The sequence below is a fragment of the Salvelinus namaycush genome, chromosome 36 (genome assembly GCF_016432855.1).
Source record: "Salvelinus namaycush isolate Seneca chromosome 36, SaNama_1.0, whole genome shotgun sequence".
Lineage (NCBI taxonomy): Eukaryota > Metazoa > Chordata > Actinopteri > Salmoniformes > Salmonidae > Salvelinus > Salvelinus namaycush.
Genome location: NC_052342.1, coordinates 2,702,773 through 2,707,420, shown reverse-complemented (window position 1 = coordinate 2,707,420; position 4,648 = coordinate 2,702,773). Strand labels below are relative to the sequence as shown.

The 4,648-nt window shown below is 39.8% G+C and overlaps 1 pseudogene; it reads right to left on the bottom strand.

Annotated features, from left to right (window-relative positions):
• Window positions 1-231: 231 nt before the first annotated feature.
• On the bottom strand, window positions 232-4,203 carry LOC120030205 (annotated as a pseudogene).
• Between the last annotated feature and the right edge of the window lie 445 nt (window positions 4,204-4,648).

Below are 4,648 nucleotides of genomic sequence, written 5' to 3'. Positions count from 1 at the left end.
CTATTTACTCCCATCAACTCACCACCGCTGCCCGCTACGCCACCTGGATATATCTACCCATTCACATTCACTTGTAAATAAATACTCACCTTCTTCCTACTCTCCTTGTCCTGGTCTGCTTCTGGGTTCGATTTTGAAAGAACGTGACAACAATAGATGTGACAATTGCCTGCTAGGGTGCATTTCCATTTAACTATCTTGTGTTGATGAAAACAGCTGGACGTAATGACATCACACCTAAAAAAAAGAATGAAAAAGAATCAAAATGTTGCGTTTTTTTCCACTTCCACCCATTTTCCACTTCCACCCATTTAGGCAAATTGCGCATGAAAAAAATGTTGACAACCTATATGCCCTCCCACCTATCTGTTTTATGTCTCAAGTATCCTGCGAAAGCCAGCATGGATACAATGCAATAATTGACTAATATTTGTCATATTCTAATAATTATCATGTGCCAACGTATCGCCATGGTGAAACTTGCACTCCTGTATATAAGCAATTCAGCATTCTTGAAATTAAGGACAATGTGTGTCCTGCAAAAGGAAAATAATTTTTTATAGTAGAATTAATTGTGGAGTGGAGCTGTGTAGTTACACAGTGACATCACGCATCCTGTACCTTAAATTATTTGTCAATCATTATTTATTTGAAAATCACCGTTTCCATCATCATTGGTCGCAAATTAAAGAAAGTTAGACAAAAAAATATCCACCCCTGTTGACTGGATAAAATTTTTGACGATCTTTAGAAAGTTTCTCCTACCAGTATCTGCCGTTGGTTGCTGTTACACTTTGTTTTTTGTTGCATTATTGCGTTTGTCGAATAAACCTGGGTCAATGGAAAACTGCCTCGTGAGGCTGATTGTTCTCCATCCTCCCGATTGAGAATTATCTGTAATCATAGTAGCATCCACATTAATGTAGAAGTGTTTAGAAACATATTCTACTCTTATTTACAATAAAACAAATTCTCCAAAAGGACAACAGATTTTTTGCCATTCATTTCTATTGGCCACAAAACAAATTGCATATGGATTCAACAAGTTTGTAGAGTCACAAGCTTGAGTCGTTGTGTGTTTGAAATATGGGACCAAATACTGAACTTTTGACTACTTTATTTATAAGAATCTTTAGGGGCGTCAATTTTGACCACTACATTTTTGAGAAAAAATAAACATTACTTCTCTGAGCAATTGTATTAGATTAAAATAATATAAGTTCCACATTTTTTGAGCATACAATATAGCTCAGTATTTGAATTATTTATACAGTAATTGCTTATCTTTATCAAGGGTGTCAATAATTTCGAACCTCACTGTATGTACAAGTAGACAGTAGATTTGTATATGGTGTCTGTTTAGACAACATTCCACTCCTTTTACTATGTCATTGCAAAACATATTTGGCACGTCACATAGTACAAGTAGTGGAATGTTAGCTAAACAGACTGGTACCCAGGCTAGGTGTATGAATATTGTACTGCACCTGTACATAGCCCATCTATTATTTAGCCAAAACAACTACCTCTTCCCCTACTGTATTTATTTATTTATTTAGCTCCTTTGCACCCCATTATTTCTATTTCTACTTTGCACATTCTTCCACTGCAAATCTACCATTCCAGTGTGTTACTTGCTATATTGTATTTACCTCGCCACCATGGCCTTTTCTGCCTTCACCTCCTTTATCTCACCTCATTTGCTCACATTGTATATATACGTATTTTTCTACTGTATTATTGACTGTATGTTTGTTTTACTCCATGTGTTGTTGTATGTGTCGAACTGCTTTGCTTTATCTTGGCCAGGTCGCAATTGTAAATAAGAACTTGTTCTCAACGTGCCTACCTGGTTAAATAAAAGGTGAAATAAAATTTAAAAAATAAAATAAAATATTGTTGGGGAAGCGTTGCTGATAATTTAGCATTAGCTCTGTTGTTCTCTTATGGTGTTACGAGCAGAGACAGAAAAGGAAGCGAGACATCCCACTCGTGGGCCACTTACTCATTTTTTCTGTTGTAATGGAAGTGAATAAGCTAATTAGACCAGACACAGCTGCATTCACATTGTTTTCTATGAGAAAGCCACCCCCTTAAATAGGCCGAAACTGACCATGTTTTTAACTTCTTATGGCTGGGGGCAGTATTGAGTAGCTTGGATGAATAAGGTGCCCAGAGTAAACTGCCTGCTACCCAGGCCCAGTTGCTAATATATGCATTTTATTATTAGATTTGGATAGAAAATACTCTGAAGTTTCTAAAACTGTTGGAATGATTTCTGTGAGTATAACATAACTCATAACATAACTCATAACATAAGAAAAAATCAGGAAGTGGGAAATCTGAGGTTTGTAGGTTTGTCTATCCAATAAACAGTGTCATATTGCACTTCCTAAGGCTTCCACTAGATGTCAACAGTCTTTAGAACCTTGTTTGATGATTCTACTGTGAAGTGGAAGCTAACGAGTGCTGAATGAGTCATTGCTCTGCCAGAGTGGCATGAGCTGATCACGTTAGCTCTGTTCCATTGCATTTCTACAGACAAAGGAATTCTCCGGTTGAAACATTATTGAAGATTTATGATAAACATCCTAAAGATTGATTCTATACTTCGTTTGACATGTTTCTACGAACTGTAATATGACTTTTCGTCTGAACTTTTGCCTGGACTTCCGCGCGAACAACGCGGAGGTATTTGGACATAAATTATGGACTTTATCAAACAAATAATATTTTTTTTGTGGAACTGGGATTCCTGGGAGTGCATTCTGATAAAGATCATCAAAGGTAAGTGAATATTTGCAATGCTATTTCTGAGTTCTCTTGACTCCACAACATGGCGGATATCTGTATGGCTTGTTTTGTTGTCTGAGCGCTGTTCTCAGATTATTGCATGGTGTGCTTTCTCCGAAAAGTTTTTTTGAAATCTGACACAGAGAAGTGGATTAAGGAGAAGTGGATCTAAAAGCCATGCATAACAGTTGTCTTTTAGCAATGTTTATTATGAATATTTCTGTAAATTGACATGGCTCTCTGCAAAATCACCGGATGTTTTGGAACTACTGAACATAACGCGCCAATGTAAACTGATATTTTGGGATATAAATATGAACTTTATAGAACAAAACATACATGTATTGTGTAACATGATGTCCTATGATTGTCATCTGATGAAGATCATCAAAGGTTACTGATTCATTTTATCTATATTTCTGCTTTTTGTGACTCCTCTTTTTGGCTGAAAAAATGGCTGTTTTTTACTGTGACTAGGTACTGACCTAACATAATCGTTTGGTGTGCTTTCGTCGTAAAGCCTTTTTGAAATCGGACACTGTGCTGGCATTAACAAGAAGTGTATCTTTAAAATGGTGTGAAATACTTGTATGTTTGAGGAATTTTAATTATGAGATTTCTGTTGTTTGAATTTGGCGCCATGCACTCTCACTGGCTGTTGGTAAATCGATCCTGTTATGGGGATCTTAGCCCGTCTCATCCATAAGAAGTTAATGTGAGTGGAGTTGTGGGCCAGTGGAGGGATAGTGTTGACTGGTATGAGCTGCAAAAGCTTCCCTTCCGGGCTGTACTGGCAGCGTATGTAGTGGGAGAAGGCCGCAATGTACGTTGAACAGTGTGTAACAGAGGGTTGACGGCTGAGGAGAGGTACCCACCCACACAAAACAAATTAAGCAGCTACCCCATCACCCCCATCACCTCCGGGTCACAGTTCACTGGGTAGCACACCACCGACAGTACATTGATGATAAAGAAGGGACACCACATGACCACGAACAGGAAGAAGGCCATGTCCAGGAACTTGGATGCCTTCTGCTCGTTGCTGATTGACTGCATGGTGTGATGCCTGTACCGCTGGTCCACCCTGGCCCTGCTGACCTCTCTTCCTAACCCTCCTGTGTCGCGGCTTAGCGAACGCCTGAAGAAGAGCTTTTCTGAGAGAGAGAACTGGGGGAAGAAGCCCAGCATCAGGGTGGCGGCCCACTTGGGCCGGGGATCCAGCTGGTCCAGACAGAGGGTAGCTTCAGTCTGCAGGGCACTGATGGTGAGGAAGTAGGTGACCACCATGATATTGAGGGGGATGAAGGTCACAAGCAGGATGAAAATGCTGTCTGTCAGCAGACAGCTGCCACCATTGAACACGTTGGTGTGGTCCTGCAGGCCTAGGACAGAGATTAGCATGGAGATACCTACAGATCAATCCAATCAAGCTCTATTTTACAGCACATTTCAGACATGGAATGCAATGCAATGTTATTTACAGAAAAAATTCAAATAAACAATGAATTCTAAAACTCACAGGCAGCCAGTGCAGAGACCTTAAAACGGGTGTAATGTGTGCTCTCCGTCTGGTCTTGGTCAGTACCCGTGCTGCAGCATTCTGTATGTTTTGCGCTTGACCAATGGCGTTCTTGGGTAGACCAGACAGGAGAGCATTACAGTATTCAAGCCTGCTTGTAATAAAAGCATAGATGAGTCTCTCTGTATCAGACTGAGAGAGAGAAACGGCCACAAATTGGAAATGTTCCTCAGGTGGTAAAAAGCTATTTTGGTCACATTCCTAATGTAACATATAATGGCGCCGGAGAGGATGGCTGGCGTTTTACGGGCTCCTAACCAACTGTGCTATTTTGCT